Raw genomic sequence first — 13546 nt, forward strand, 5'->3', positions numbered from 1 at the left:
ATGCTGCCAGCCTGCCAGTGCATCGGGGCTGTGCTCCAGGGATCGGTGCCTCTGCAGTATAAAGAGCCTTAGCATGAATGGAAACAAAGAACGGGAAAGAAATCAGACTTAAGGGAGCTTACAGAATTCTCCAAGGAAAGAGCTGTCCCCGTCGGTAGCGCCTGTATATATGGATAGCTGATTTATTTCCCTGTAAGCAACTTCTGCCAATCAAAGTGAAGCCAGAGCTTAAGCTCCATTGACTCAGTGTCATGGATTTAGATTAGCGTGCAGGGAAAAGCATGATTAGAGGGGCTCAGCACCCTTACAGGGTGGGAGGAGATGGCGCAAGCATCTTAGGAGTAATACACAGCAAGTTCTTCTAAGAGGAGGAAAAATGTCTCTCTCCTGCTTTTGGATTTCTGTCAGGCTTGTGCCATTGCTCCAGCTTCCTTCTACGCAGGTTGCCGGAGGAAGGGAGAAGCTGCAAACGGACTGAGGAAGTTGCCCAAGCTCACCGAGGTGGACAGCGAGTTAGGGATGGAAGTCAGGAGCCCCCATTCTCACGACACAATCCACAAGGACAAAGTTTTGGATAGGGCTGAAAAGGGTGACAGGGACGAGCACAGACGTGACCCCAGGCCGAGCACAGGAAGGGATAAAAATAAAGGGGAGTGACTTTGATTAGTTCCTTGACTTCAACTCATTCCTTGGGAATGGAAGGGTTCGGCGGCAGAAACGGTGGCAACAGCAACTTCTCTTTCATACTGCATGCATGCCTGAACCTAAACCAGCAGGGCTGACTGCACTAGGGCATCTTCCCCCAAGGGTCTCAAGCCAGGAGGACTCCTCACTGACCAGCAAATCTTGTTTTGCAGCCTGAAGATCCCTACTTATCCTATCCAAAAAATGCCCTTGGATGGGCACAGACCCCTCTTCCTGTCACCCAGGTGATGTTTTAAGGGCAGCAGGAACACAGGGGTTACTCTGAACAGCCCCAAGGCGTAAAACAGATTGCAACACCATTGAAGGAGCATAACCAATGTGCCGCTCCCTGAAGCTTTTGGCAGGCGGGGAGCAGGATGATGATACGCTATGTCCTGAACTGCTGAAGCAGCTGTTGTGGGCACATGCATGTTCTTGCTGCCTGCAGAGGAGAGAAATCCCACTTTGGACGCAGGGGCAGGAAGCTGTACGTCGCAACTTGAACTCGGAGGAGACACGAAGCCGCTCGGTGAGGTTCACATCATCTTCGTGAGACGTTCTCCATCCAAAGGGGATTTCCCCAACCACCTTCTGTTGCCTCCCTCCCCCTGTCCTACCAGCGGCTTTTCTTGATGATGCCCAGAGACGTCAGAGAAAGCAGCTCTCTGCTCGCCTTCACGCGGGGAGCTGAGCAGGGAGGCGCGGAGCCTCTGCTGCAGGCAGGGGGTGGTGATGGATGTCCCGCACAATGTGTGGACCGCCTCAAGATGCACCATGGAGTCTGCACAAGACAAGGCAGGGTTTGGGTGGATCCCCTAGCCCCCAGGCTTCCCAGCTGCACGTGGGTGCGCTGCAATCCATCCCTGCGGGACGAGCCACCTTCACCTCTCACTAGTATGGAGCGGCAGGAAGAAAAAAAAGAGAGGAAATGACCTGTCGCAACAGGACGCCAAGCCAGTGTCTTTGCAGAAGTCGGAGGGAGGCGACACTGCTTGCAGGTTCCTCTCACACCTGGCATACCCATTCGCAGGGTGCAGGGCCTGCCCGAAATCCACCATTGAACATGCCTGCCGTGGCCGTGGCTGCCCTCAGCCAGCTGCTCACCAGGGATGCTGAAAGGGCTCCTTTTCCCTCTGCCGGGAAGGGGACAAATGCACTTCTGTGACTATGGCGGGGCAGACCTGGAGGACAGCAGGGCTCGTGGCCAACTGACAGCCGAGAAGATCCCGCGCTCTAGGGACCAGGTCCTGGAGGGCAGGAGAGGGCTGTCCACACGCTACATCTTAGCCCACTGAATGCCTACACCTGCGGGTCCCAGCCTTTTGCTCTGATGGGATCTATGCTGGGTGAGGAAGGGACCTTTCCCACCAGCTCCCTGCACCGTTGCAAGGCTTGGGGTGTGAAAGCCCGAAACAAACTCCAAGCTGGATTCCCACAGGGGCTGGCCACGCTCCCCACCGGGCTACCAGGCACTTCCCAAATACTTTGCATTCCAGGGTTAATCTCCAGGTTATACATGCTCAGGGAAGGCTTGGGAATCAGGTCTTTTTTTGTGTGGTTTTTTTTTTATCTTTCCAGACACATTCATTAGGGGATTAGAGAGCAAGTGCCAAGCACAGAGCCAACGCTTTCCATCCCCGCTATGATCGCATGAGCCGCCGTACCAATTGCCTTGCTGTAAGCGATTCCACGTGTGTATTATGTTAACTCCACAAGCGTCTCCAGGAGGCCTCCTCACAGCCAGCTGACTGGGAAAGAGGGGGAGGCAGAGGCGAGTTTGCTCTGATGAAGGTCTAAGCACTGTACATATACTGACAATTCAACCCAAGGGCAGGAATATTACATCTTTCACTAAGTGGGGTTAAAGAAAGCTTGCCCCCCCACCCTGCATAGGCCTCTGGGAGAGAAGCCCACCAGCCGATCCTGAATCAAGCAAGTCCTTTACCAGAGTGCTGTGGGGAGAAGCGAGCTGTAATACCAAGCTGCGAGCCCTCGGCAGCACCGACTAGGCAGGAGAAGAGGGGTGTTCATTGCAGAACGCAGCCAGGAGAACACCAATGCTGGCTTCCTCTGCGGCAAGAGGCCGAAGGACATTTCCATGGGGCAGGGACAAGACTGTTTCCCTTTTTTCATCCACTGCTCTTATATAAGTTTTGAAGCAAAGGAGATTGCACCAAGAAATATACTCAACTCGCCTTCAGGTCATCATCTGACTGAAACACTCCAAAACCTCAAACACTGACTAGCAGCTTGGGCTAAGAAAGCAAAAGGCACCATTTTGCACCAAGGGAAATCCCATAATCGAGATTGTGGAAAGCTAGTTTCCCTGAACTGATGCAGCTCAGATTCTCACAGAGGCGGCTGGTTCTTATTTTCCTTAACCACCTGCCCACCCCCGCCACCATTCACCAAATACAAATCACACCGAGCCATCTCAGCCAACACTGCAACAGCAGCTCTCCTAGACCCAGTTCAGCCTGAGACCTGGCAGGATGACTGCTAGCTGTGGCCTGGTTTCAGACCGTGCGTTTTTTCTGACATCAAGGATGCAAAAAAAGGCTGGCATAAAATCCTTGCGCTCCATGTCATCCTACTCAAAGTTGGCAGATTTCACAGAGGTGCGCCGATATATCGGTCCATATTGGATCAGCACCAATAAAATGGAAAATGGACATTATTGGTAATCGCCTTTCTTTGGCTGGTGTACCCGATAACGCCACTGATAAATGCCACGTGCACGTGTGCAGCTGCAGCATGCCAGGAGCGGAGCTAGGGGCAGCTTGGAGAGCAGTGTCCAGTTGGTCATTCTGTGGGGTTGGGCCGTGAAGGAGCATGGGGGAGGGAAGGGGCACGGAGGGGGCAGATCAAGGCCCCCATAGTGAGGGAGGGAGTGGAGCAGGGGCAGGCGCTGCCCAGCCGGGGTGGAGAAGGCGACCCTGGAAGTGGTGTAGGGGTGGTCCGGGCAGTGTAGGGGTGGGAGCCCCTGGGGGAGCTCGGGGGGGCTCTCTTATCTCATACTGGCACCATGCAATTGAGTGGACCATTTGCCAGTAAACAGAATCAAAAGAAGTCAGGCCAAAGGTTTGCCCAAACCAAGGGGCCCACCAAGCTGGTAGGGTTCGGTGTCAACAGTCACAAGGGAGCAATGCGGCTAGCGCCAAATCCAGCCACCCCTGGGGTCCCAGGCTCAATGGCCAGGAAACAAATTTATAGCTGGGATGTCTGGGTGGTGACCTTCATCACAAGCTCACGCCTCTGGATCTGTAGCAAGGCACCTTCCCTGCTGTACTGCCTTGCTCCAGTAAACAGGGCACCAGGTTTTCCATGCATTTGAGATTTCCAAGCAGGTAGCATGAATTCAGAAGTGCCGTTCAAGCTGCAGACTCTGGTATGCACAGAGCTGTGCAATCTCTCTGGCTCGATTTCACCAGGGTCTAAAGTTATGAAGCCAGCTCCCTCTTTGGCAAATGCAAACAGGAGCCTTCAGGGAATAACCGGGTAGAGAACGTGGATGAATGAGCATTAGAAAGAAAGGAGGAGGAATGTTAATTCCCGCAAAGCCTTAAGGGATCGACAAAAGGAGCTGTTTTCCAAAAATTCAGGCACATAAGTGGCTGCAATTAGGGAAAGCCATTCTTAAGTACTCCCTTAGCCCGTTGTTTCAGCTCCTGGGGGAAACCTAGTGATCCAAGTGCCCCAAAAGAGATTTCACTTCCTTGCCAAACTATGCACGTGTAGTTCCTATCAGCTACTCGAGGCACAAAAATGATCCTACCACGTGATATCTAATATAAAAGGTCCTGCAAAAAAAAATAAGAGAGAGAGATCCTGAAGCCACCATCTCAGAGAGTAAACCTGAGTAACGAGACGGTTCTTGCTGTGCCCCAGCAACTGCCATCAAAGGGCACAAGCATATCTGAGAAAGTCAAAGGCCCTCTATTCTGATGGACCTGCCTTCAGGGTCAGGGAGAAACACTCAAGCTCAAGCTTCCCACTGGATCATAGTAAGGCAATGAGAAGCTGCCTAAGATATGCTTCAGGGCTTTTGACCCATGTATGCCTGCAGCACGGTGGCAGGGTCTCCCAGTAAAGAGGTTCCTCAGCACGCCCTGCGTCCCCTTTCCTGCTTGCCCTCTCCGAACCTGGAAATAGGCAGGCAAGATATTCCAGGAGATGTCTCTCTGCAGGTGCAGGGCACATCCCCAGAGCAGTCACCCCAGCATCTTTCCAGTTTTGGCACGTACTGGCAGGAGGGGGTGGGAAGGGGTACGGGAAGCCATGCTCCGAAACGCCTCTGCCAGACACACTGCAGCCACAGGATAAACGTGTCCAAGACATCCTATTTATTGGGCTAGAGATTCAGTCCAGCACAGCCAAAACAGAAAAGGGCCTTGAAGTACCTAAAGAGACGAATTCAAGTCGTAAATATAAATGGAAGTCAGATTTCAGAGAGGTTTGATCTGGATGTCAGCGTTGTGACTTCCTGCTTCTCTATGTTTTTAATGTCCCACGGCTTCAGTGAAGCACTCATACCAGCGACTAAGCTGTCATTTCAGTAGCACAACTGAATTGCCATGTTCCCCTCCTTTAAGAGCTGGGGTTTTATCACAGACCCGCAGGATGGTTTTGCTCTTGATATTATGGTCCCAATGCAGCCGAGCATGAAAGGATCGCACTTCAGTGACCAGCTCATGTTGAAGTGAAGCGAGCGTTCAACTACTTCGCTGGATCAAGACTTACAAAGTACCAGGAATTTGGTGTTTCTTGCCAAGAGTTTTGTTTCTGGTTTCAGTTCCAGAGGCCTAAGTCTAAGGGTTTCAGAGTCAAGCTAATCCCTAAACTCAAAGGAAAACACAGATGGAAACCACACAACGTTTCTGCCTGGTTTTCACATCAGAAAAATATGACACCCTCCCCCCCTGCCCCTGCAGAGAAGAAAGAGAAAAATCATAACATCGTAGGTTTACTTAGGACTCGGTCCAACTTTGCCTGAAATACTGAGAACCTGCCCAGGTTTCAGGTTAGCAACGAAACTCAAAACGTAACGTAACTTGCTCCACTGGGGAGTTAGCATGAGCAAGGTTTAAATCTCTCTGAATAGCCCCTTGCTTCCTTGACGTTACACAGAAAACATGGGTTGGCCGAGCAGAGGGACGAAGTCTAGTCGGTGAATCTGAACAGTGTCGCCGTAGGCTCCCCCTGGAACGCAGCACGCCGAACCGGGGCACCGAACCACGGGACGGGCGCTTTGCCTTGGGCAAATTGTGGGATACAGCAAAAGAAAAGAGAATTTGTCCTGAGAACGATGGAGCATTAGGGGAAGATAAGCTTATTTTCTCTGAAAAAAATGGATTTAGGGAAAGATTTCACAGACATTAGGGCTGGAAGGGACCTCAGAAGATCATCGAGTCCGGCCTCAAACATATATATGCAAATAAGCTCTTCTTCCCCTAATACAGTAGATAGCTAGATAGCTAGATAGGTGTGTGTGTGTATTTATATATATAATATTAGGGGAAGAGGAGCTTATTTTCATATATATGTATGTAAGTGTGTGTGTGTGTGTGTGTGTGCGTATGCATACATACACACATATACACACGCATATCTATGTATGTATGTATGCATGTGTGTGTGTGTGAATTAGATATATTGGGGAAATGAGTTTATTTTCATATACATGTATATGTATATACATCTGTGTGTTTGTGTGTTTATATATTATATTAGGGCAAAATGAGCTTAGTTTCAAACATATGTATATGTTTGTATATTTATATACATATGTGTGTATATATGTGTGTACACATATACATATGTGTGTTGATATATTTTTTCGTGTATATATAATGTGTGTGCGCGTGTGTGTACAGCCATGACATTTTGAAGTGAACTTAACAGAGGTGAGCAGAATCATTCAAGAGGAACCAGTGAAACTAAGAGACGATTTTTCTGAACAGAAAATAATTTAAAAATGAAGGGCTCACTCTAAAGAACGGGGTACATGGACTGAAATGAAGCAACTCGGCACGGACTGGAAGTAACTGGAAGCTAGTGAAGAGACCTGAGAAGCCAAAACTTGATTCCCCACGTCTCTTCCTTTTAGTTTCCTTCACTTGACAGTCACGAATGCCGAGTTGTTTCACCTCCGTCCCCCCAGAAGCAGATTAAAAATTTTTTTTTAAAAATGAAAGAATTGAAGTGCACCCTTTTTCACCATGTTGAGGGGTTTGAAACATTGATTCTTTGCAACAAAGCTAATTCTCCCTCCTGGCTGGCGTTCCACATGCTGAACTCCTCAAATGGGTCTGCCCAGCTGGCCTGACAGCGACAAATGATGATGATCCTAGAAGGTTTGAACAAATAGAAGCGAAGAAAAAAGGAAAGGCAGACTGCCCTGGCTTTTATTAGCATGGCAACAGGGTCAAGATGGCCATTTGGTGTTTTACCACCAAGGCCCTCATCTGTCATGGCTGTGTCAGCTCCAAGGGGGCATCACACCCTGCATCCTCAGTGCAGTTGCACGCTCAGCTCCGTCCCATTTCTTGCCTGCAGACAATCCCCGACAGAGCCACCTTCCTCCACCTCCCGCCCGCCCGCATACTCTCTCACATGGCGGAACATAAATTAAATAACACTGTTCATAAGCATTTAAATAAATGATGTTTCTGCAGTATTGATTTGGCTGTGTGGTTTTCTGAACGCTACATTAGTGTTCTATTAGTGGCAGGAGAAGCCCTCGCTTTCCCTCCCATCGAGGCCCCAACCCATCAAGGATGAGGCGAATACAAGGTAAGAAACGGATAAGTGTAGTCCTTTTCTTCCCATTTTCCAGATCAAAACACGGTGCTTGGGTAGGATTAAAATGAAAGTTTGTTTTCAAGTCAGCTCAGCCCAGGTTTCTGGGTTTTCCAGATGGTTTGGCCATCTGGGGAAAGCCTTTTTATGCCTTTCACAGAAAGAGCCCTCAGTGGAGTATGTGAAATGTGAGCTAACATTAAAGCGCTAAGACAGATTGCCGGAATATTTTTTTTTCCTATTCAAAGCAACAGACTAAAAATACAGATGTGTCAAGGAACCAAAGGGCAGCTTTTCCCTTCGCCACTACAGTTGCGGCATTCTGCTTTTTATAGCCTGAATATTGATGTAAGAGGAGCTTTACAAACAACTTATGAATTTGAGACTCAATTGCTACCAGGGAGGGAAAAAAAAAAAAGTGTTTAAACGTTGGATAATCCTCCATGCATAGGAAAAAGGACTATCTGGGAAAAACCCTGGATGGGGGAAATATATTCTTGCATGAGCTAGGAAAATCAGAACAATCTGTAATACGTTTGAGTTGGTAGACACTCATTAGGGGTGAGACGCTGGCTAAGAAGGAAGGCGGTGTAAAGAAGCGAGGAAGACCACATTCTGCTCTCGGCGCATTCACGACCAGGGACACCCACGCAGCTCCTCCAGAGTGACACCGGGCCACACCTGCCCCAGTACACCCAGCGCGCAGGTAGGTAACGGCCCCTTGGCCGCAAGCACCACATTTGGTTCCCGAAGCCTAGGGCAGGGCTCTGCCTCGTGCTGGTTACCCCGGCGGGAGGTCCGATGGACTTTTTGAAGAAGTGCTCAACATGACAAGAGATGTTCTCACGTGAAGAGCAACAGGGGGAGATGGGACCCATGGTCTGTGAGGGGGAACGATAAAACCGAGTCGGCATTTCAAAGACCCAGGAAGCCTCGGGTCACTTATAGACCAGGCCGAGAGGTCAGCCCAGGGTTTTCGGGTCTGAAGGCTGCCGTTTTGCATTGCAGGTCTGGCAGCGATTACTGCCGGGCCTCCGCTGCAACTGGGGGAAGAAGCAGATCACCCCTGGAGATTTATTCTGAATTCCTTGCTGCAGGTTGGCACAAGTCCTTATACTCGTTCAAGACACAGCCTTTCCTGCGGATCTGTCTAATGCCACTCAGACCAAAGCGAGGAAGAGAGTCTGCCAAACAGAAGCATCCGGGGTCATCAGACCGGCTAACCAGCAAGCACCTCAATTCTCCCCGAAAGCCCGGGTGATGACGTGTTCCTATCGTCTCTTTGGAAATCTCTCCATCTTCCCCCAGAAAACAAAAAAGCTCCTTTCCACTCACCCTCTGTTCAAGTCTAATTTTTACAATTGCAATGAAATCCTATGCAGAGAAGCAAGCATGTTTGCTCACCGATTTGAAAAAAAAAATCCAAACAGGTAGAGAAGGTTCAAGAGGCCCAATCATTTCAACTCTCAGAGACAGCCGGCATGCCACGAGAGAGAATTTACAATCTGAGGGGCGGGAGAATCAATTTAAGGTGTTTACATAATGCAAAGCTACCGGCATATAATTATACTTTAATATTCAATCAATTGTAATTCTGAGCTAGGATGACAGTGTGCTAACATTTGCATTTGTGAACACCTTTGATAAACTCTCAGGGATTAGTCGGTCTCTGTTTGCAGAGGTTCTGGTTTGGCACTAGAGAGAGGTTTAAAACCGGCCAACATTTTTCGCTGTGGCTGAATACACTGGTCGCTAAGAAATGGAGAGCTTGTTATGGAAGGGACGGGGAAGTAAAGCTGCGGTGCTGCCAGGCATCTATTCTGTAGTTTAGTTGTGAGTTTTCTGATGCATCAAAGTAGCCTTGGGGAATACTCGGTGTGGGATTATGTCCGTATTAGAGAAATGCTTACAAGGCCCAGCTGAAATCAGGGCTCTGTTGTCCTAAGCACTACCCATAGAGTTTGATCCAAAACCTGCCAGGAAAGTCCCGATCCCACCTATTAAGTGCCTAAGTGCAAGCCAATGCCACACGGCTCAAGCTCCAAAAAGCCATTAACTTGTTTTCTTCTGTGATGCGACATAACCTTAGCCTCAAAACTAAAGTCCCAAAAATGTACCCAAGGGGACAATGACCCATGCACCTTTTGCATTAGCAGCTTTTTTGGGGATTGAGCGGGGTGGGACAGGATTGTGCTTAGGCACTTAACAGATGGAGTAGGATCTGGCTCACTGAAGTGAACTGAACTGGAGTCTCTCAATGGTAATGGGGTTTTGAATCAAATCCCAAGTACGGGACCTGCCTACCTCAAAGCGGCTCACCTTCTAACCAGGCAAAGGGTGGAGGATAGACAGAGGCAGACATGTAAAGACATGGGCCCAAGGTCACCCAGCAGTGCTAGAGTCAGAAAAGGAAACCACACAGAGGTATGTGAATGCAGCACATTGGTGAGACAACAGATCTTAGTTCGCAAAGACAGAAACATGCACTATGCATTACTGCTGCTCTTTCTCATCACATAAGCAAGTGCTTTGATGCTACATCTGCGCAAGAGGTGGACACCGGACAGCCACTGTTCAGAGGCCCGCTCTGTTACAGCCTGCAGGCCGCTTGAGGCAAGGACCGCGTGTGTCTCCACCTGCTTTGCTGGTACCCAACAAACAAGGCCTTAAGTCGACAGATGGGTCAGACCTATAGCTCCAAACCCAAACTGCTCTTTAGATGTCTGGGCTGGAAGAGGGGAGTTCAGATCTGAATCCTCCGATCGAAATTTGCAGCTGAAGCATAGATTCAAGAGCTGACTGAAGACCAGAAAACAGGGACGAGTTTCCAATTTAGCTGGGGTCCTTTGACCCCAGCTGACTTCCTGCCTCTGGGGCAGGGGGCTGGACTCGATGATCTGCGAGGTCCCTTCCAGCCCTGATGTCTATGACATCTATTAAATAAAAGGGGAGATGTCATGACAGCAGCTTCAACTTTCCCCCCGCAAATGAAGTCTAAATTCTACCTCTGGCAACCCAGCCTATACCATACGTAAGAAAGGCAGGCGTTGCAACACTCGGCTAACCAGAGATACCATTTCCAGCTCCTTCACACACAACAGAGTCTCACAAGACTTTCTAGCCCCTCGGCTTACAATTAACCCCGCGTCCCACTGGACCATGCGGTGAGAAGCGGGGAGGGACGGGGAACCGAGTAAGCTGCGTGTTCATTTCCCGTTGAAGCACACATGCTCTCTCATCGGCAAGCTCCAGGAGGAAGGCCGACCCCACCAGTAAATACACTGATGTCAAGAGAGAGCATTTATCATAAGGTAAAGAGGGCAATTCTATGGGATTCCCTTCTTACAACATTGGAATCACATCGCTGCAGCTGAAAAAACAACTCGCATTGGCTGGTTTGATGGCGGAGAGCAAAGTTCAGCTCGCCATCTGAGGATGACAGATAAGCACTCTCCAGTGAATCCAGAAAAATGTTCCCTGGGTTTTCAGGAAGGGCTCAGTTAATTCCAGCCATTTCATCTTTAGAAGCAAATTTTATGCCCTTCTCTTAGGGAAAATTAGCAGTAGACCTGGCTGAGAAATTCAATTGCTGTTCTCAAGTAGTGACCTCGCTTTCAGGGGTGGGGGGGGATTCTTAGTAAACTGGAACCAACAGTCCAAAAAAGCTCACAATATTTTGGCTCTGGAATGGTCGAAACATGATATTTCTAAGACGAAATATGCTCCTTGGACTCACTAGCCACTGCTGATGGAAAGCGATTTCACTCTTGCCCGTTCTGCTTTTGCCCACTGATAAATTAGTAAAGGCTTCTCTGGAACACAGTTTTCTGTGAAAAAAAACAAATCTCTTATCTATTTTTTATATTTAATTTGAGGACATAATATATTTATATAGAGATATATATCTATATCTATATCTATCTATATGTCTATATCTATATATATCTATATATATATAGATATATATAGATATATATATCTATATATATATAGAGAGAGAGATGTATATAGATATAGATATATAGATCTCAACATGGTTAAAAAGTATTCCATTCACCAAAATTATATTAAAAAACATCCAACTCTATTTCAAATTTTAAAAAATGATCAGGCATATGTATGGATAACTCTGCATAACTCTGAAATGCTGCCTCGATCGCTTTTGAAAACTGGCCCCTGTGCAAACAAAGAGAGCAGAGGGTCACAGGCCCCTGCTCGTTGGCTCTGCACGGACCAGGCGTTGCACTTGGCACCCTCACTCGTGCCCACTGCCGCTTTAGGAGCAGGCACCCTACAGTGCTTGTGCCTAGATGGGCTCAGCTCCAGTATCTGCTTGGGAAAATCCTTCAAGACAGTGACTGGGGGGGAGATTAGGCAGGAGAAAAGAGGATTTAAGGTCTTCCAAAAATGAGGCTAATGAACTTCCCTGAAGTTAACAGGAAGGAGATTTTATCTAGGTGAAGGGGAAGGTGCCATGTCTGGGTGCTGGGTATCCCATTTAGGACATAGGCAGACAAAGGTCTCTGGGTGAATCTGATATCTTTTATTAGACCAACTTAAAATAGTTGGAACACATTTGCTTAGCAAGCTTTCAGGTTTAACATATCCATTTAGGATATAGGAGGGGACGGGACTGTGTCTGCATGCTGGGTCACGCCACGACTTTTGGTTTGCAAGCAGCTCAGCAAGCAGTAACCGGTGGCAATGATACTTGGCACTCAATGAGTTAAGCTTGCACCTTGCTAGGAGGCAGCTAATCATTAGCCTGATGATTTAGAGATAAGCCTGGGCAAAACCCTTGGCTTAGCCTTAGAATACCTCTCCCAGCCTTGAGGGATGGGGGAAGCAGGGATATTTTAAAGCCACCTTGGAAGGCGCTGAAGCTGGAAAGTTCCTAGACCGGTGTTGTAAAGAGCGGCAGTCAGCCAGCTACGTTCATGTAAAGTTAGTCTGCCTTTTCCCACATGCTGTACTAGGACATCAGCTCAGCAGTGACACTCATTTCTTAAAATGACTCTTTGAAGCACAGCTAAGAGGGAGGGAAAAGAGCCAGGGTTGCAGTTTAGGATGGGAACGTGGCTGCAGTCTTCCCTGGGGGAAGACACTGGACTGTTTCCTTACTGTATGGAGGCCAAGCTGCTCTGTATGCATACTCTCAGCTAATTTGTGCAGGCATTATCATGTTAATACTAGGAGCCCAGTCTGGTGGCAATAATCTCTGCATTCTCTGCCATTTCCTCAAGGGGGTAAAGATCAGGGAGCATTCACACAGCGGATGTGCACTTTGAACCAGAAGCTGTTCCTCGGGCTATAAATCAGAAGCCTGCCAAGGCAGCACAATGGTCCTGAAATTAATTGCCCTATAGGTTTGCCTAAATGAAAAGCATGTTGTGCATACACAGACACACACTCGGGCACATGCACACACACACACACACCGGGAATGTCAGCAAACTGGGTTGGCATCCTTCCTGTCCGATGGAGGAAACGATGCTGTTACAATGTTATCTCGGCAGAAGAAATGAAATCGGCCTCAGATGGCCAGGGCTATTGCTGATTTGCAGCTTTCCAAGTCAGACAGAAACCCGAGTGACATCTGGTTCAAGGAAAGTTATCGGACACATGGCTGCTGCCCTGGCAACCCCAGGCCCCTCGTCTGTACACAGGCATCTGTACAGGGCACTCCTTCTTTGACCGGTTTTGAAAGCGTGACTAATCTCCGAAAAGTCTATTCCACTCCGTTTCTTCTCCCAAGGATACAGTCTGGAGGCTCCTCAAAGGGAGGAAAGAAATGCAAGGTGGCACAGTTCGGCCCAGCAGTTTGCAAAGGCTGAAGCTTCTCAGTCCTCAGTCAAATCCCCATTGGGATTTTGCCCACAGACAGTATTTGGCCCTGAACTCTCTCTAGATTTGAACTGGGACTACAAGATTTGGACTGGAGAGCGATCACCACTGGGACACTGCATGCTATTACAAGGCATGGCAGATGTAGAGGCAAAACCAATCCAAAAGTATGTTTCATGAAAAAAAAGGTTTAGGAAATTAAAAAGACAAAATTTTGAAC

Source organism: Crocodylus porosus, unplaced genomic scaffold (genome assembly GCF_001723895.1).
Source record: "Crocodylus porosus isolate Cpor-Errol unplaced genomic scaffold, CroPor_comp1, whole genome shotgun sequence".
NCBI classification, from domain to species: domain Eukaryota; kingdom Metazoa; phylum Chordata; order Crocodylia; family Crocodylidae; genus Crocodylus; species Crocodylus porosus.